This window comes from Lactuca sativa, chromosome 7, assembly GCF_002870075.4.
Source record: "Lactuca sativa cultivar Salinas chromosome 7, Lsat_Salinas_v11, whole genome shotgun sequence".
Lineage (NCBI taxonomy): Eukaryota > Viridiplantae > Streptophyta > Magnoliopsida > Asterales > Asteraceae > Lactuca > Lactuca sativa.
Genome location: NC_056629.2, coordinates 178163946 through 178185957, shown reverse-complemented (window position 1 = coordinate 178185957; position 22012 = coordinate 178163946). Strand labels below are relative to the sequence as shown.

At 35.2% G+C, this 22012-nt stretch overlaps 3 pseudogenes; 1 reads left to right on the top strand and 2 right to left on the bottom strand.

The window, feature by feature from the left end:
• Window positions 1-13553: 13553 nt before the first annotated feature.
• Window positions 13554-15098, bottom strand: LOC122195078 (acetyl-coenzyme A carboxylase carboxyl transferase subunit beta, chloroplastic-like; annotated as a pseudogene).
• A 494-nt stretch (window positions 15099-15592) lies between these two features.
• Window positions 15593-17047, bottom strand: LOC122194919 (ribulose bisphosphate carboxylase large chain-like; annotated as a pseudogene).
• A 793-nt stretch (window positions 17048-17840) lies between these two features.
• Window positions 17841-19357, top strand: LOC122194918 (ATP synthase subunit beta, chloroplastic-like; annotated as a pseudogene).
• The last annotated feature ends 2655 nt before the right edge of the window (window positions 19358-22012 follow it).

The following is a 22012-nucleotide window of genomic DNA, read 5'->3' as shown; positions in this document are numbered from 1 at the left end:
CATGATATTAATGATGTTTGTTCGATTGTAGTATCTGAAAATGATGAAATGTACGAAGATGCACCTTTGGACTTCGATCCAGCTTATCCACCAATGGACAAATGGACAAAAGATCATCCGAAGGAGAAAATTATTAGTAATCCACAAGAAGGAGTTTTAACACGAGCTCAAATTCGTGCGAAGAATGAGGTTTTAAATGCCCATCAAGAATTTTGTATGTTGAATGTTTTTATTTCTAAAATTGAACCAAAAACAGTTAAGAGTGCAATGGAACACTCAGATTGGGTTGTTGCAATGCAATCTGAATTGTCTGAATTTGAACGAAATGAGGTTTAGAGATTAATTCCTAAACCTGAAAATGTTTCGATTGTCGGATTAAAATGGATTTATAAAAATAAAACCGACAAAGATGGAAATATTATTCGAAACAAAGCCAGACTTGTTGTAAGGGTTATTCACAACAAGAAGGAATTGATTACGAAGAAACTTTTGCCCCTGTTGCAAGACTCGAGGCAGTTCGTATCTTTTTGGCTTTTGTAGCTCACAAGGATTTTGATGTCTATCAAATGGATTTGAAGTGTGCATTTATGAATGGAGAACTCGAAGAAACGGTGTATATTGAACAACCTACAGGTTTTGTAAACAAAGATCATCCTGATTATGTTTATATTTTAGATAAAGCAGTTTATGGATTGAAACAAGCACCACGAGCCTGGTATGCAACTCTTACCTCATTTTTGAAACAATCTAAATTTAAACAAGGATCAGTTGACCCCACATTATTTTGTAAGAAAGTTGGGAATCATCTAATGCTTGTTCAAATTTATGTTGATGATATCATTTTTGGTTCTACTTACTCTGCTTTGTCTAAAGAATTCGAAGATCTGATGAAGAGTAAGTTTGAAATGAGCATGATGGGGAAAATTAATAACTTTCTTGGTTTAAATATTCGTCAAAACAGAGAATGCATTTTCATAAATCAAGAAAAATATACGAAGAATCTGCTCGAAAAATTTGGATTAGTTAATAGTACGGAATTACGCGTTCCAATGGCAACAGGCGTTAAACTCACACCTTCGTTAGATAAACCTTCCATTGACATTACTCAATACAGAAGCATGATTGAATCTTTACTATATTTAACCGCAAGTCGACCTGATATCATGTTTTCTGTTTGTAATTGTGCCATGTAGCAAGCAAATCCTCGAGAACCACATCTAACTGCTGTAAAGAATATATTTCGTTATCTTAAAGGAACTTCTTCGCTTGGATTATGGTACCCTTCAAAAACTGATTTTTTATTCAGGCATAATCGGATGCTGATTTAGGAGGGTGTAATCTGGATAGAAAAAGTACAAGTGGTGGTTGTTAATTGCTGGATGGTAAATTGGTGAGTTAGCAATCGAAAAAGCAGACATGTGTTTCTATCTCAACAGCTGAAGCTGAATATGTTGTTGCTGCTGCTGCTTGCACATCACAGATAATTTGGATTCAAAGTTAGTTACGTGACTATGCAATTAATATGAAAAAGATTCCTTTATATTGAGATTCACAAAGTGCAATAAGAATTTGTCATATTTCAGTGCAGCATTCGAAGACCAAACACATTGCTCTTCGTTATCACTTTATAAAAGATCATGTAGAAGATAGGAACATTGAAGTTCATTTTGTGAAAACTACTGATCAATTCGCTGATATTTTCACAAAAGCATTGGATGAAAAATCATTTGTGAGGATTTTGGAAGGACTTGGAATGGTTGACAGTAATTCGATTTCATACGAAAAGGAAGTTTGACATTTCTTGACACGTCATCATCATATGCGGTTACTGTTCATGGTCAACTCTTTGTTTGCTTCGTATTCGTATGAATGTTACTTTGGAGAATTACAAACTCTTCGTATATTTGCACTCATTATCCTTTAAACCTTTGTGTTTGTTAATTTTCATGTGTTTTGTTTTTACTTTCGAAAAATCAAAAACCCAAAAAGATTTTCATGTGTTTTGTTTTTGAAAAATCAAAAACTCAAAAAGATTTTATCTTTGTTTTGTACTTTATTTTTGAAAAATTAAAAACCAACAAAAATATTTTGTTTCAACTTTCTTTTAGGTTCTGAGATGCAGAAATTCATCAAAATTCGAAGACATAAATGCTTGCTAGGGTCAGGTATCATATTTCGTATCTTTACATATTTTTCATGTTGCACTAGTTAGGATGTCCCTAGAAGCATGCTACTGTATGTCGACCAAAGCCTCAACTTGATTCAATGTTTGATAGCCTTAATGAAATTCTTCATACAAAGATTTCTTCCCAATAAGGCTTACATTCACATTAATCCAATGAGCTACCTTACTCTTCTCACATGAGTTAAGAGTTTTCTGTTTAGTCCAACATAACAGAGGTACACTTCGTCTCTTATACCATTCTTTTTCAAATCAAATTCTTTCTTGATTACATACGAAGGGATATGTCCTTGAGGTATTTGATAAAACCAATCAAAACTTAGACATCATCAAACTCTGTGTTTATGATCTAACATCATGAAACTGTGATGAAGGTGAAACCCACAACTCTATCTATTCAAGGAATTGACGGGGAACAATGTTCTAGAATTTATGAAACTTTTGTTTCTGTACCTGTTTTCTAAACTCCAAATCATATTCGTTTCTTTTGCGAGGTCTTGTTCAAACATTCGAAGCCTAGGATGTTTGTCACCTACCAAGATCCATAAAACACATTTTTTTATGAATATGATTTCTGTGTGAGTTTACTTCGAAAATTCTTGTCACTTTCAAAATATATCCAAATCCACTTGTCACTGATTACACTGGTCAAGCAAGTAATTTCTGTTACAATTGCTCACCTTATGTTTAGGATGATATGTAACGAAGTTTTAAGCCACCCAAGATGCTTTTTAACCCTTCGAAACATATCAACAAGTTATCAATTGTATTTCACAGGACAATACGCAAGCAATTGATTATCTCTCTTAATAATTAACGAAGCAACCTTTGCCTGGGGTTAAACTGCCTTCGTGTCAAATTTATTTTTGACATCATAACTTTCCAAATTTTTAAATTTGCTTCTAATCTTATTTATTTGACATAATGCACACACGAAATCCTTGAGGTTCTGTGTCATACCAACTCAGGCTGATGATTTCGAAACTCTGGCAAATGACTTTACTTCGAAACCAAAAAGTAAAATAGCCTAACCTCCATCCGAAGGGTTCTAACGGTTACATTTCCATTGGGTCAATAAATACAAGCTGTTTGAGGAGACATTTTGTATTCCTTCCGGTTTTCAAGTTGATGTGACAGTTACTTTTTGAAGCATGGTCACTTTATCATCATCATGATGCGCTTTTCTCGGTGCTACATCAGCATGCATTCAATGCACATCCCGCTTTGATTTCAAAATTTCAGAGTTACATATAAAAGGGGATACAAGGGGTATCAATCCGTTTACGATTGCTTAATCTCAAATACTCTCTGCAAATCAAATTCTCTTTGTTCATCATCTTCTTCAAAACCCTAAAAATGGCGAATGTTGAAAAAGTTATTGCTAAACCTTCACAAACCACAAAAGATGTTACTTCATTGCCAATCATGAAAATCCAAGGAACTAACTATTAGGTGGAATCGAATATGTCTCTATATCTGGAAGAACTTAAGATGCTGATTGTTGCTCTGCAAAATTCAGTCCTCTCAAAAGCAATGTTCAACTCTTTTTCTGTTCCTCTCTCCTGGTTATCACAAGCAGTATCAACCGCTTCATATTCAAAGGGATTGGATGCTGTTACATTGAACCTAATCAATGACAAAAAGGTTAGATTAACCCAAAAGCTTTTCTGTAAAATTCTCGATATCCCAAATTCTCCACCATATGTGTCTTTCACTTTTCCACAAATAGTCCATATGTTCAATGAGATGGGAAATCAACCACAGTTATCCAAAATCAGTGATTTTAAGAAATCAGGTCTTCCCTGTGTATGGAATTTTCTGTTCAGAATTTTTCTACGTTGCTTGACTGGTAGAACGGTGGGTCTTGATAAGGGAAGAATGGAAGTATATGCTATGGTAGCCAGATTGTATTATGATCTTCAAGCCGACTATTCATCTCAATTGTGGAAGGAGTTTCAAAAGAGTATCGAGAACACAAATGCTATTCAAGGCATTTCGTGTGCTACGTACTAGAGCATGATTTTACAATATTTCTATGATAAAGAAGGGATTTGAGTTTCAGATGATGAAGAGAAGGCTAATTTTCACACTTATAGCGTTTCGAAGGATGCAATGGATGATTTGGATGAGTTTCCGTTTGCAGCTCGCATTCCCGATGCGATGCTAAAGAGAATTGATCCTTTGAATCCAGTGTTGGTTTCTTACTTGGCCACTATTGATACTTCCGTGGAAATAGGGATTATTTTATCACAGACATTTGAGAAGAAATCAAAGAAGACGAAGAAAACTGATGTTGGGTCATCGGAGATAAAAATCAAGCCTTCAAAGAAAAAGCAACAGTCTCCGGTGATTGAACCTGAGCAAACTCAGCCGGAACCAATTATTCCTGATACACAGGTCACTGAAAAGGATGTCATTCCTTCGAAGACTGGCATATTCAGATGCATTAAAATGAAGTCGAAGAGTAGGCGAAAATCATCAAATGCGAATGTGGTTCGTAAACCACAAGTCTCTCATCAAGGAGTAATTTTTTGGGAAGTTCCTGCTCCTGTTTCTCCATCAACAAAGAAAAGAATGGTTGCTGACATGGCCAAACATCTTTCTTAGAAAAAGAGGCGAAAGTTGGTCATTTCTTCTGATTCAACAACAGATGACACATAAATTATTCCTGAGACTCCCGAAGTGAATCTTCTTCTTCACACTTCGAAAGCTGATACTTCAGTGACACAACCACCCGAAGTTTCGATTGCCAAGATAGTTACTGTGGCGGCTCAAACTTCAGACATCACTGTACCATATCTGATATGGATACAAATGTCATTATGGGTAAGGATACTTCGAAGACTGCAGCTCAAGGTATTACTTCGACTATAGTTTCAGATTCTTTCATTTCACTACCTCCACAGATTACCCCTATCATTCCAAACATATCTACCACGGATTCTCCAACCTTTACTCATATTATTTCACATCCATTCACCACTCTCTTTTCTTCACAATCCACTGATCCACCAACCACAACATCCCCATTAAAAGATTCCTTCGAACAAACTGAACTTGAATCCGAAGGGTTTGGAGGCAATTTTGACAATATTGTGTTTGATGAAGAAGAAACTGATTTTCCAGACCACATGCTCATAACGATGAAACAGTTTAAGATTTTGAATACTAAGCTTAATACCATTATATAATCTCAAGCTGACATTGGGGAGGTCATGCTGTGTCAAGTTTAGAAGTTGATGGAATGTTAGCCTTACTTGAAGGAAGGTTAACGAAAAATGTTTCTGAAATGCTTAAAGACTCTGAATGTCTCTTAATGGAAAAGATTGATCTTTCTGATCAAAATAATGAGTCCAGGATAAAGTCAGCCAAGTCAGATTTCTCATCCAACCTCAAAGATTTGAAGCTGGTAGAAAAAGAAAGACATGTGCTTTTTGTTCAGGATGTGAAAAAGGTAAGAGAAGACGTCAATTTCAAACTTCAGGAATTACGTGAAGATATGGAGAAGGAAATTACAGTTGTTCGCACTAAGTTCAAATCCATTAACAAGAAGGTGGATATTATATGAGAAGCTGTCACAAAATTTGCAAAGCTCTACGAAAGTCTGAGTTCTCAGATTACTCAGCTTTCGATTGATGATAACAAAAATTTCCTGGAAGTTTTTGAGCTTCTGAAAGAACTCAAGAGTCTATCTTCCAAGCCTGCTTCATCTATATTATCTTCGGAAAGGTTAATACAGAAGTTTTCAACGTTCGAAGAAGTGCTTAAACAAAAACTGGCTCCTTTGTCTTGCATCTCCATTCTTCTTCCAACGATATATGCCCCACCTGCTAGCACAGGGGTGCAAGGGGGAGAAAAGCTCATGACAGGGTCGAAGACTAAAGGTGATTCGAAGGTTGTTGGGAAAAATTTTTATGGGAAAATTCCATCATCAAAACCAACAATTTCTATAGCTGGTCCAATCACTTCGATAGTGGTGACGACTGTGCCAATTACAAGAGCGAAAGGAATTGTGATTGGTAGAACTACTGATATTGGAGGGATTAGTTCCAAAGCCACTGTTGATGAGTCTGGTGCAAAGTCGAAGGGAAAAGGAATTTATGTGGAAAGATCTAAGGAGGAGAAGAAAGCTGAGGCAGAAGCAGAGGTTGAGAAGATGAGGATGATACAAAGTATCATGACTCAGAGAGCAAGTCACCCTCCTGGCTTGAACAAGGGTGACCCTTCGAAGAATTATAACTATGAAATGATTGAAGCCAAAGTTGCTTTTAATCACATGTATTCATTTGAGAAAAAGCCCAAGCAAAGCTTCATTGTTACAAATACAGACTCAAGCCAGTTAGACTTTCCTATCAATGAAATGATGTTCATCATGCCACGATTCAAGGCTGAGAGCAAATTTAAAGAAAAGGATGAGGGGACACATATGAAGATAAGATTCCATGCAGTTCTTGCTAAGCCAGCTGAAGAAGTGTGGTCATTAACGAAGATCAAAAAGGTGGTTAGCATAAAGAAGGATGTGATCTTCGAAGACACACTCCAAAATCTCAAATATTTGGTGGTGAGGGCTGATGGAAAGATGTGTGAATTCACCGTGGCTTACTTTCCATTGATGAAATTGTATGATCTTATACAAGTTGCATTGATTCAGAAGGATAGGTCGTTTTCTTACTTGCAAAATACTAAGCCATATGAGCTTAAACTTGGAGTAACTCACATCAAGATCTTTATTGAAAACTACTATGAATGTCTTGCTATGACTGACGTGGAGTTAGCAACTGCAAAGGGTTTGGAAGTTAAAGCTCCAATGAATCCTACGAAGACTCAAGCAGAACTTAAAAGATATGTTGATGGTGAAATCTGCTTGAAATCCTTTGGGTTAGTCTTTTCAGGGAAGCATAAATCAGGAAGATCAAAGAAGTTTTTGTTTCAAGCCGCAGAGGTGGAGAGATGTTCAACTTCACAATATACGAACTTAGATGTTCGTATGAACCATTGCAAGAAGAATAATGAGGGTGACAAGAAAGAACTGAAGAAGATTATTAATTGCTATACGGAGATACGAAGAGTCATGCTTTACTCGATTTAAATTCTTACCAATTGAATGCTTCGACTTTTATTCCAAAGGGGGAGATTGTATGGGTGTAATTTTGTAATAAGTCGAAGTATTGTGTGTTTGTATGTTTTGGTCTTCGTTCCTTATATAATGTATTTTTCTAAGGCAATGTATTTGAAGCTTAATGTTCAGTCCTTAGAATATTTTTTTCTATGCTTTTCCTCTCCTATAAATAGGAGTGTTTACTAGAGTCATAGTAACGAGGTCTTTACAGAATATTCATTTGTACTGTGTAAATCTTGAGAAGCATAATAGAACTGAATTAGAAATTATATTTACATCCGTGTTCTAATCTCATAAACAACTGTTTGATCATTTGATACTCCGATTAATTTCATACTCGATTCTTTGATTCTACAAACACATTATAAAATATTATAAAAATACTAAAAAATATATTTGGGAAAATATGATATTTTAAATGATTAAGCTGGGCAAATATGATATTTAGCATTTAGGTTGGGCAAATATGATATTTTGATGTTTAATAAGGGCATATACGAAATTCTCCCTTATAGGAAATCTAGTTAGATCATAATGAATTATACGATTAGCTTATCTATCTTTTCATGCACAATTTGAGCTAAATTCCTAATTGTTATGTAAATTGTAAGCTTAGCATTTCTATATGGCCTTGTACGTACACACCAAACACATATATAATAGTGTGTACATTTATATACATCTAAACATGTTTGGAAGGAGAAATACACACAAAAATTGACAACTATAGCCTTCTTTTTTAGTTTAAACGTATCACTTCATGTGTTTTTTTCTTCATGTTTTGATGTTTAAGCTACACTAGATATAGTGTATGTTTGTAACTATGGCAGATAGGCCTTTTATGTCAATCAAACGACGAAGTAAGCATTGTGATATCATGCTGAATTGTTTTTGTAATCAGTTCAGGTAGGTGGTTGAGCCATTTGCAAATCATCTACAATAAAGATGATGAATGATCAGCCACAACAACAACCGGTACCACAACCACAACCACAACCGAGGAAAAAAAGAACAACCTCACATCTAGTGGATATAACAGAGCCCAAGAAGTTGAATTTAACAATCTTGGTCAACATTGTGGCGATAAGCAAAATAAGTTTGCCAATGACTGCGGGGTTGTTACGAGAAAGTTAATTTCTATCGAATATACGACTTGGAAGAAAGTGCCGGCAAATGAAAATGAGAACTTATGGTTGACCATCAATGTTTGTTATCTAATACACATTACATGTGCTTTCATTTAATTAATATATGTTACTAATAGTTATTCTTTTAAAAAAAATAGAAACGTCGAAATATCCATGATGAAAAACGCAAAGCATATGTGCTTATAACTTGCAACCACAAGTAGAGATCATACAAGAAGAGGCTTAAAAAGAATTTCTTGGCCAATGAGAATGAGAGAAATCCACTTGAAACCTACTCATATATGGAGAAGACTGCATTGCAAAAATTGAAGGAAAGGATATCATCAAAGGAATTCCAAGTTTGTAGGATATAATGCCTCTTGATAATATTAATCATTATGTTGTAGTTTCATGATTGTGGGTGTTGCTTTTATTGGCAGGTTATAAGTGAGAAAGCAAAGATGATTTCAATGTTTAATACGAATCGAACCCAAGTAGGCCCACATGGTTATCGGGGCAACAAACCTAAGTGGTACCAAGAGAAGGCATTGGGAAAGCTTTCTCACAGTTGTATAAGATAAAAAGCGAGCGTTCATTAGATTATTTGTTGGGGAAAAGATCAAAAAGTGAGTCGGGGTCAAAAATAATACCATGTAACATGGAACCCATAGCAAAAAAAGCTTGAAAGATTGTTCTTAATTTTGTTTTTTAGTATTTTTTAATGTTTTTTTGTCTAAATTATTGTATTGACTATTATGTTGTTTGCATTAACAGATAGATGTGAGAAAAGAAATATCCAAAGGTGATTTGTTGCCAGGTCCCGGAGAGGATTTGTTGACTATGACGATAGGACCGCAGCACCCTTGTCGTACTAGGGCGGTGGGGCATGATATTGACTTAACAAAGGGGATGCAAGGACTTGAAAAAAAAAGAGGAAAGCCCGTGAGAAAGAATTTGTTAGTAAGATGCAAGTGCAATTACATCAAGCCATAACCTAATTGGCAGAGTTAACAACAAAATTTTCGATGCAAGAGTCTAGGAACCAAGTTCCGAATAATGTATGCTTTGGTGTTCAAATTAATAGTTATGGCTAGACGTAGACATTGGATGCTTTAGATATGATAAAGGTAATTCCTTATTATAGCATCAACCTTTAACTACTAAAAAAATCCACAACTCAATGAGTCGTTTTTTTTTTTTTTTTTTTTATCATTAATTCTAGTTGATTACATAAATTTGTTATAATTATGTGGTACAAGTTGGGAAAAGAGTAATAAAATTCACTTGTTTCTTGTTTCAGTCAAAATAGAGTACGAAAATAGATACACAATTGATTTAGAGTTGATGACTAATCATAGTCTTCTATTATGTCCAAGTGTTTCAAAAAATTCTAAAAATATTCCCCTGTATGTGTTATGTATGTGCTGTAAAGAGCAAACAATAAAACTAGATAAATAGAACTTGTTTAAAAATTACAGAATGGTCCTTATGTTGCAGCAATTATAGAAAACGGTAACTGTAAGTTTTTTACATAAATGGTCCATGTAAGAAACAATTACAAATCCCTAAATTTACAAAAGAATGAACTATGCAGAAAAAATTACTAAAATGATGTACCTCTAATGTATAGAAATGCAGAATTTAGCATATTTTATGTTTTAATATGTCAGGTTTATGTTTTTTGAATTTATTGATATCATATTACTTTGAACTTTGCTGTCAAATTATGTTTTATATCGAATTTTCTAACATACTGACACATGAAATACACTACATACTATATGATTGCATACTATTACTTATTGTGATTTGGTGTTACCTTATCGTGATATGAACCAAAAATGCATAGAAATGCAGAATTGGTCACTACGTTATAGAAATGTGCAATAATGGTCCATGTGTGATAGAAAATATACTAAAAGAGTTCCAAACATTTATATTTAGCATATTTTTCTGTTTTAATGTGCTAGGTTTATGTTTTTTTAATTTCTTGATATCATTTTACTTTGAACTTTGTTGTCAAATTATGATTTATATCAAATTTTATAACATGTTGACTCATGAATACACTTCATGCTATGTGATTGCAGACTACTACTCATTATGATTTGGTGTTACCTTATGGTGATATGAGCCAAAAATGTGCCAGAGGGATGGTCTTTCCTTATAATGATGGGTTAATTCGCTCACTTCCTCTATGCGAAAATCACTTAAAGGTTATGATAGACAGCATAGATGCAATATATAAAGGTATTCCTGTTCCTGTGATGACAAATGAAGTTGGTATCCTAAAAGATGCAGTTGGCACTGTAATTCAGCGGTCGCGGATCACTATTGTTCTTAGTAAGGTACATCATCATTATACTTTAATTTTTTATCTACCATATATACATTTTTTGAAATGGGAGAATTCCCTATATGCCCTTATTAAACATCAAAATATTATATTTAGGATGAAAAGTAAAATATTTTGATGTTTAAGAACGACATATACGACGTTCTCACTAATTAAAATGAGTTATTAATGGTAAAAACAAAGCAAGGCACCATCACACCAACAAATTCAGACCACAAGTGCACGACCATCAACCGCAAAGGTTGTTATGGAAAAAAATATGGCTAACCAAAAGATCAACAAACCAAGGCCAATAGAATCACTTCGTGATCTTTTGGAGACCAACCTAGTGGTTCATGTGGTAGCTGATGTTGGACATCTAGAACGTGGGGCATTTGATTTTTCAGTTACATGTGAAGATTATTATCGTTTGTTGAAAAAACAATAGTTGATTTGTCCATCATAAAAACTTGGTAGATGTAAGTGCATTCAAATTTTACTATTATTTGTTTCCATGATATTTTCTTTTTAGGCTGCTTATAAGATATTACTTGATTGTAAATGTTTTGTAATATTGTTTGTAGCCTTCTACACTTAATGTTTCGGAAATGTCAGGGCTAGTGTGCTTTCCTAAACCTGTATAAGATTCTTGGTAAAGCCTGGAAACCCCGATTGATATCGTCAATTATCTCGTTGATGCGATGCGTCTTCATCATGGAAAATCGTTTCTTAACGCACTGTACCTTCAAATGTATCATACATTGCTATCTATATTAATAGTTATTTGTTTTTTTTGTTTATTTATACTAAAATTTCAAAACATTACTAGTACGCATTGGGTCCTCTTGGTGATTTGCCCTTCAAATCATATTGTACACATTTTGGATTCTCTAATGAAGCATACGAAAAATCCCGTTGACAACTACTACCTGCTTAAACTTCTGGAAAAGTAAGAAATTTCTTAATATGGCATGAAATTTTTTTTATTTCTATAAGTTTGAATATATCTCTACTGCTTGTTTATTTTCAGGGCTTTTGAGAGGTATGGAAAGAACACATCAATTCCAATTGTATGAATTAACGATAAGATTAAAATCTCAAAACCAAGATTATCTAGTCCTACTTGATAGGATATTTGTTGTATTTAAATTATGCTATATTGAAATTTTGTAATTCATATATATAGTGAAATATACGATATTCCAGATCATTGGAGATTCAGACATCATTGTTTAGATGGTATAGCCTAAAAATCCCGATCTCTTCCTCTTCTCTCATCAACCGGCCCTATTCTTCTCATCTTTCATCATCATGGTAATTGGTTCTTCATCCACTGATGGAGCTCTTACCCTCAACACCATTTTCCATATGTTGACAATTAAAATTTCATCCACAAACTACTTACTGTGGAAAAACCAGATTACTCCACTCTTTTGCCATCAACATCTGCTTGATCATGTTGACGGTAAAACTGTAGCTCCTGCTCCAGAAGTCATGATCGAAGGCAAATCATCCCCTAATCCTCTCTACGATGTCTGGTTGGAGGCTGATCAACGAGCAATGTTGATTGTTCAAGCATCCCTCACTAAAGAATCCATGGCAGAAATCCTTGGGCTCACTACTACACATGATGTCTGGATCACACTTGAGTCTGCTTATAGTCAAGATTTGATAGAAAGGATGCAGAATTTACATGATGGATTACACCAACTTCAGAAAGGTACTCTATATGTATCAAATTATGGGCTTAAGTATAAATCCATTTGTGACCAGCTAGCTGCCATTGGTCACCCGGTGGATGAATCAGAAAAATATCATTGGTTTCTATGCAATCTTGGATCTTTTTTCGAAACCTTCTCCACAACTCACCAGGCTGTCAAATGAAGAACTTCCTTTCTAGATCTTCTTGCTTCGGCTGAGGGAGATGAGCTTTTTCTACATTCAGTGCACGGATGTGGTACTTCATCGGTTGCATTTAATTTACAATCTTCTTGCTCTTCCGTATCTTCAAATTGTGGCTTCTACTCATGAGGCTCTCGTGGTGGTCGCACATATGGTAAGGGTCGTGGTAGGATATCACCCTACTGCCAGTTATGCCGCGAGGATGGACACTATGATTCCCAATTCCGGATTTTTCAAAATTTGCTCAACGTGGACCATGCATTGATGCAAACATAGCTCATGCCTTTGCTTCCAAATGTCATACCACTGATGCCTTCTCTGATTGGTATGTCAATTCGGGTGCATCTACACATATGGCCTGAAATGCTAACAATCTCACCACCTTCACTTTCTATACAGGAAACAAGAATGTAGCCTTTGGAAATGGAAATATTCTCTACATCTCAGGAATTGGAAACACATCCATTACTAAGATATTAACCCTGCAGATGTCCTTGTGGTCCTAAAATTAACAAAAAATTCTTCTTTCTATAAGTAAATTAATAGTTGATTCTCCTATTGATGTTTTGTTCTCTAATGAAAAATTTGCAATCAAGAAAAGACACACCAAGGAGATTCTAGCAAAAGGCAGAGTTGATAAAGAATCTTTATGTTCTTGAGTGTCGACATTGCCTAATTTCACGAAAATAAGAATTTCATCTTTATTGTGTTAATAGAGGCTTCTTGATCAATAATCAGGAATATAGAAAAAGGGGTGGATTTCCTGTGACTTTTGATTCTTTATATAATTAGATCTCATGCCAACAAAGAAAACCCCATTCGTCTAATTTTAACTTGGATTTCGATAAAGTAATTACTTGTTTGCTCAAAATAATTGAACTTAATGTTCTAATTATGATTCAAAGGAAAGAAAGTGTGCAGTTGAAATAACTCACTCTGAACGCTTTTTAAAGGATTACGTGGTACGATTAGATCGAATAAGACCTTCTGGAATAAATACACGGCCGCTTGTGAACCGTCGGGTATTGTTTTATTCAATGTTTGTTCAATTACTCTTTTACCCACAAAGGCAATGTAGGCATTGTGTTTAGCAATATTGATATCCCCCAACATACCAAAACTAGTTGTCACCCCACCGATAGTAGGAGATGTAAGAACTGGTACATGAAATAACTTTTTATTTGATTGATAATCATATAAAGCAAAAGATATTTTAGCCATTTGCATTAAGCTCAAACATCCTTCTTGCATGTGTTCCCCTCTGGAAGCACACACTATAATAAGAGGTAGAAAATCTTTAGTAGCGTATTCAATCACCGGGTAATTTTCTCCCCGACTATGGATCCCATACTGCCTCCCATAAACTGAAAATCATAACCCTAATTGCTACGGTAATACCGTTTATCTTCCATCTTCCTGTTTGAACAACCTCGATTAATCCTACATTTCTTTGATAAGAATCGATACGATTTTTATAGGGCTCCTCCTCCGAATGAAATTTAACGGGATCTAGAGAGACCATGTCTTCATCCATAGGCTCCCAAGCACCCCGATCGATCAAAAGTTCGATTCTATCTGAACTACTCATTTTCAAATGATATCCACATTTTTCACAAAGATGCATCTTTGATTCAAAAATTTTCTCATAATTTAATCCATAACAATTTTCTCATTGAACCCAAAAATGCCGGTATTGTTGAGTTACACCCATATGAGTAAAACTTTCCGGTATAGTTTCATCACTCATTGTGATATCCTCATTTTCACTACTATTTCCATTTTGACTACAAATGGAACCAGAAATGTAATTGTTACTGGAGTTATTTTTCCTAGAATTATTGTTACTAGAATTGTCATTACTACCTACAATGTAATTTTCAATATAGATTTGGGATTGAAGATAACTGTCAATGCAACTATTAGTGTGATTATTCAAAGTATACTGAGTATCATCCATGTAACGATCGTGGTCGGGATTCTTACTCTTAGATCCGTTATTCAGATCACTAGAATTCCGATCAAAAGAACTTTCTAGTTCACTACAAAAAGGATGATCATTGGCAATCTCAAAAATATGATTTTTAATATCAAAATATATAGAAAAAGTGTCCCCATTACTATCTTTCACTAAAAAAGTATCATCAGAGAAAAAATTCTGAATGTCCTTGATGCCAAAAAAAGATCAACTTTACTGTAATTGTCATGACCATCCCAACCCTGAATGTATTTATACGTATCATTTCTATTCGGATCTTTACTTTCATTGGTATTTTCAATACGACCAAGACTGCCCATTGATTTACCTAGCCTACATTTACTTAGCCTATATCTGTGTTCGAGCTCCTTCTTAAATAACATCGAATTGAACCACCATCTTTTCATAGAGTTTTCTTGCTCCATATTTGCATGAATATACAATAAATGAATAATCATTCGACGAAAAATCATTTAATATATTTGAATATCTTATTTCCTATCAGAATAAGCATTCAATACAATCACTAGGATTATTAACTAATATAATAATGAGTTTAAGTATTGAAAAAATGATTTGTTCTCTCTTACGAACAATTTTTTTGTAAAATCTCATCTGATAACAAATAATCAGTTAAGTTTCTATTACAATACGGAACAAGAAGGACAATATACAGGATTGGTGGAAAGAGTTGTGATACATGTCTCGATCCAAGGAAAATATAGGATCTAAAATAATATCCCAATCCTAAGGATCCATAGGATTAATTGTGGATCCAACCAACACAAAAATAGAAAGATTTGAGTTGTTTAGTCTTCGAGTTTTTAGTTGAAATTTTCTATATCTATATAAGTATGTATCTATCTAAAATATATGTATGTTAGATGCATCTCAATCCTTTTAGTAAAAGATTGGGCCGAGTTTAATTGAAATTTAATTAAGAGAACGAACGTTATTGATCCAAAGTGTCTATTGCCTAAAACTCAAATTTAATCTCCTTCCATACTTCACAAGCAGCAGCTACTTCAGGACTCCATTTGGTAGCCTCACGGATAATTTCATTACCCTCAGTAGAAAGATCGTGTCCCCCATTACGATCTTGCACACATGCTTCTAGAGCTACTCGATTAGCTACGACACCTTGTGCATTTCCCCAAGGGTGCCCTAAAGTTCCTCCACCGAACTGCAATACGGAATCATCTCCAAAGATCTCGGTCAAAGTAAGCATAAGCCAAACGTGAATACCGCCCGAAGCTACCGGCAGAACACCTGGTAGAGAGACCCAATCTTGGGTGAAATAAATACTGCGACTTCTATCTTTTTCAATAAAATCATCACGAAGTAAATCAACAAAGCCCAAAGTGATTTCTCTTTCCCCTTCAAGTTTACCTACTACGGTACCATAATGAATATGATCTCCACCAGACATACATAATGCTTTAGGTACTACACGAAAGTGTATACAATGATTCTTCTGTTTATCAATAACTGCATGCGTTGCACGGTGGATGTGAAGAAGTAGACCACTATCTCGGCAGTAATGAGGCAAGCTAGTATTTGCAGTGAATCCCCTATTACGTAGTCATGCATTATGATTGGAACTCCTAATTCTTTGGAAAACATATCCCATTTCATTATTTTTTTCGCATGTACCCGCAGTAGCATTCAAGTAATTCCCTTTGATTTCACCTGTTTCAGCTTGTGATTTAAAAATATTTTCGACACAAAATAAGAAACAGTCTCTCCAATGCATAAATGGTTAGGAATTTATGTTCTCATCATCTTTAGTAAAATCAAGGCCACCACCAAGACATTCATAAACAGCTCTACCGTATTTTTTAGCGAATTACCCCAATTCAGGTCTAATAGTACATCCCAATAGGGGACGACCATACTTGTTCAATTTATCTCTCTCAACTTGGATGTCGTGAGGCGAACCTTGGAAAGTTTTAACATACGTATTAGGGATTCGCAAATCTTCCAGACGTAGAGCATGCACGGATTTTAACCCAAATACATTACATACAATGGAAGTAAATATGTTAGTAACATAACCTTCTTCAAAAAGGTTTAATGGGTAAGCTACATAAGCACTATATTGATTTTCTTCTCTAGGAACAGGCTCGATTCCATAGCATCGCCCTTTGTAACGATCAAGGCTCTTAAGTCCATCAGTCTACACAGTTATCCATGTACCATTAGAAGATTCTGCAGCTATTATGGCCCTTACTTCTTCAGGCGGAACTCCAGGTTGAGGAGTTACTCGAAATGCTGCCAAAATATCAGTATCCTTGGTTTCATACTTAGGAGTATAATAAGTCAATTTATAATCTTTAACAACAGCTTTGAATCCAACACTTGCTTTAGTCTCTGTTTATAGTGACATAAATCCATCCCTACAACTCATGAATTAAGAATTCTCACAACAACAAGGTCTACTCGACATGAATTAGGCATTAATGAAACTTTTTATGGAACCTTTCACAAAATTCCCAACTAATAGTAAAATTATCAACTAATCAGAATGCTTGATTATTAGACCATGGTATCTGATTCAGAAAATACATCATTATTGTATACTCTTTCATATATATGGCGCAACCCAGTTCTTATTTATTTGTTTTTTGAATCGAAATAACTAAAAATCACCCAAATACTAAGAAATTCCCTCTTGACAATGATAGATATTGTAAGTGATGTTGTATATGTAAATCCTTGATGTGAAAATATATGGAATTTTTCTATGAGAAAGTAAAAAAAAAAAGAACAACGGGCTATACCTAAATGAATAGAAATAAGAAGAGCTAATTATATAGAAATATTGAATCGTAAATAGAGTTCAGGTTCGAATTCCATAGATAATATAGATGGGATTGTCTATAATGATAGACAATTGAAAGTGAATTCCATAGATAATATAGATGGGATTGTCTATAATGATAGACAATTGAAAGATTTTCTCAATATTCTTATTCATCTACTTTTTATTTTGAAAATGGGTTGGTTGAACATGAAAATTAACTCATTGAAATTGAATAAGTAAACAATTAAATTGGATTCGGTTGGATGGTACTAACAAAATTGTGTGCTAACTCTCATTTCTTTTGAATTAACCGATCAAATTGACATCAGAGATTTATTTTGAAAGCAATCCTGTTAGAAAAAAATTTCGATATTTACTTTATTGTTATATTATGAGTATGAGAATGAATCCTACTTCTGGTTCTAGGGTTACCACGCTTGACAAAAGGACACTAGGGCACGCTTGACAAAAGGACACTGGGCCGTATTGCCCAAATAATTGGTCCGATACTAGATGTAGTCTTGCTGCCAGGCAAAATGCCTAATATTTATAATGCTCTGGTAGTTAAGGGTCGAGATATTGTTGGTCAACCAATTAATGTGACTTGTGAGGTACAACAATTATTAGGAAACAATCAAGTTAGGGTCGTAGCTATGAGTGCTACTGATGGTCTAATGATAGGATGGACATAATTGATACGGGAGCTCCACTAAGTGTTTTGGATGGTGGAGCAACTCTCAGATGAATTTTCAACGTGCTTGGCGAGCCTGTTGATAATTTAGGTCCTGTAGACACTAGTACAACATTTCCTATTCATAGATCTACGCTTGCCGTTATATCGTTAGATACAAAAATTTTCTATTTTTGAAACCAGAATTAAAGTAGTAAATCTTTTAGCCCCTTATTGCTGTGGAAGAAAAATCGGACTATTCGGGGGAGCTGGCATGGGTAAAATAGTACTCATTATGGAATTGATTAACAATATTGCCAAAGCTCATGGAGGCGAATCTGTATATGCCGGAGTCGGTGAACGGACTCGTGAAGGAAATGATCTTTACATGGAAATGAAAGAATCTGGAGTATTTAATAAAAAAAAATATTCCAGAATCAAAAGTAGCTCTAGTTTATGGTCAGATGAATGAACCGCCGGGAACTCGTATGAGAGTTGGTTTGATTTCCCTAACTATGGTAGAATATATCGCAGATGTTAATGAACAAGATGTACTTTTATTTATTGACAATAACTTCCATTTTGTCCAAGCAGGATCCGAAGTATCTGCCTTGTTGGGTAGAATGCCTTCCGATGTGGGTTATCAACCTACCCTTAGTACCAAAATGGCTTCTTTACAAGAAAGAATTGCTTCTACCAAAGAAGGGTCCATAACTTCTATTCAAGTTGTTTATATACCTGCAAGTGATTTGACCGACCCTGGTCCTGCTATGACATTTGCAAATTTAGATGCTACTACTATACTATCAAGGGGATTAGTCGCCAAAGGTATCAATCCAGTAGTAGATCCTTTAGATTTAACGTCATCTATGCTACAACCCCGGATCGTTGGTGAAGAACATTATGACACTGTACTAGAGGTTAAGCAAACCTTACAACGTTACAAAGAACTTAAAGATATTATAGCTATTCTTGGATCGGACAAATTATCTGAAAGGATCATTTAACCGTATAAGAGTGCGAAAAATCGAGCATTTCTTATCACAACCTTTTTTTGTTGCAAAAGTAATTACATGTTCTCCAGGAAAATATATTGGTTTAGCAGAAACAATTAGAGGCTTTCAATTAATCCTTTCTGGAGAATTAGATGGTCTTCATGAATAGGCCTTTTATTTGGTAGGTAACATCGATGGAGCTACGGGGAGGCTATGAACTTAGAAATGGACAGCAATTTGAAGAAATGACCTTAAATCTTTGTGTACTGACCCCTAATCGAATAGTTTGGGATTTAGAAGTGAAAGAAATCCTTTTATCTACTAATAGTGGACAAATTGGCAGATTACCAAATCACGCACATATTGCCACATCAGTAGATATAGGTATTTTGAGAATACGCCTTAACGACCAATGGCTAACGAGGGCTCTGATGGGTGGTTTTGCTAGAATATGTAGTAATGAGATCATTGTTTTAGTAAATGATGCAGAGAAAAGTGGTAACATTGATCCACAAGAAGCTCAGCAAACTCATGAAATATCAGAAGCTGCTTTGAGAAAAGCTGAAGGAAATAGAAGCTTTGGTTTCTAAGTTAAATCTAAACAGGATACGAGCATCATATGACTTTGGCATAGTAGATTAGGACATGTCTCGTTCTCTGTTATTTCATTATTACGTAAACATGGTCACTTATTCGTTACTTCTCTTTTACCCAAACCTGCCATTTGCTCATGTTGTGAACTTTCTAAAAGTCACAAGCTTCCATTTTATATTAATGAAAAACGTTCACTGCATGTGTTGGATATGATTCATGTGATTTATGGAGACCTGCACCCATCCCGTCTACAGATGGATATCTGTATTATGCTATTTTTGTGGATGATTTTTCCAGGTTTACTTGGTTCTACTCATTAAAGCACAAATCAGACTTCAAGATTGTACTAAAAAGTATTTTGACCTTTGATTAAACCCAATTCTCTCGCAATGTCAAGGTTTCCCAAAGTGATGGCGACACTAAATTCATCTACCATCAATTTAAAGCAATGTTTTCTGACAATGGTACTCATCATAAAATCTCCTATTCATATACACCTGAACAAAATGGTCCGCTGAACGAAAACACGGCCACATCACTGAAACTAGTCTTGCCAGGTTATTTAATGCTACTGCTACTGCATATCTATGGGTCGATGCCTTTACTTTAGCCGTCTATATCATTAATAGACTGCCATACCAGGTGTTAAATAACAAATCACATTTCGAGCTTCTTTTTAACACTCAACCAAATTTCCATGTCTTTCGTGTCTTTGGCTGTCGGGTATTCCCATATCTTCGCAACTAATCAGACCACAAGCTTACTTCTACAAGTATTTCATGTGTCTTCATTGGATGTAGTACATAATACAAAGGTTACCGATGTCTTGACATGTCCACCTCCAAATTTTATACAACCCACCACGCAAAATTCAATTAAACAAATTTACATTCACTGGCAATACTTCCGTAAGTGCAGATGCTTATTTACTACTTGTAACTTTTGAAGGAGCGTGTGCGATACCTATAATTTTCTCACAGCCTCCTAATGATCTGATTACCCAGCCTGTTGTCGCAACAAACAATTGTCCAAGTCCATGTCGCTTATCTACGGACCTGGCCCAACCCATTTCTTAGCAACCGATACTTCAATTGGATTCAAATGGACCCAGCCCAACCCATTTAACGACTTCACCTCAACGCCTAGATCCGCTCACTCCATCCGTCATTCCTCAATCATCTCATCCGATTCTCACTCGAGGCAAGGCTAGGATTTCAAAGCTTCATACATTTCATGGTTTTACAACCCTTTTATCCATAAACTTGCATACAACTCTTTTTGCTAAAAAGATCCAAAAGGTTTCAAATCTGCTTCAAAACAACCAATTTGGCTCCAAGCTATGCATTATGAAATATGGGCCCTCAAACACAATGATACTTGGGATCTCCTTCCACAATCTAATGCTTTCAACATTGTCGGCTCCAAGTGGGTCTTACACACCAAATATAGGTCGGATGGTTATATCCATCGTTACAAAGCCTGCTTAGTTGCTCAAGGTTTCAATCAAATTCTAGGTCTTGACTTCTGTTACACCTTTAGCCGTGTTGTTAAAGCTTCAATGGTGTGTATTATTCTATCACTTGTTGTTTATCAAAACTAGCCCTTACATCAACTTGATGTTAATAATACGTTTCTCAATGGACATCTAGGTTAAAATGTTTTCATGGAGCAACCACTGGGTTTCATTGATTCCTAGTTCCCATATCATGTATGTCGTCTTAAGAAGGCTATTTATGGCTTAAAACAAGCCCCACACACATGGTTTTAGCGATTGAGCTTATTTCTCACTCAAGTGGGTTTTACGTGTAGTCGTACAGATCCTTCATTATTCATGTTTAAACACGGTACCTCCATTCTTTTTCTCTTTGTTTATGTTGATAACATAATTCTCACTGGGAATGACCAACACTCAATAGCAACCTACATCCAACGCCTCAATCAGGATTTTGCTATTAAAGACTTGGGTAAGTTGAGTTATTTCTAGGGTCTTGAGGTTCTATACACTCCATGTCAGACCCCCAAACCAAGGATGGTGGAAACGTCCGAGGATGGTGGACTTCACGTATAGCATCATAACAACGAGTATAATAGTGATCAAAGCAATACAACCAATCATAAATATAATCGAAAAAGAACTACATCGTTTCAAGTGTTACATATTTCAATGATTGATTACAACATGATATAAAAATAGTTGTTCAACGTCGTAGAGTTCCATCCTCAAAAGCTTGTGGTTACCTGGTTTCATTGATTTCCTGAGAATACAACTAATTTTGAAACAATGTTAACAATTAAGTTGGTGAGTTCATA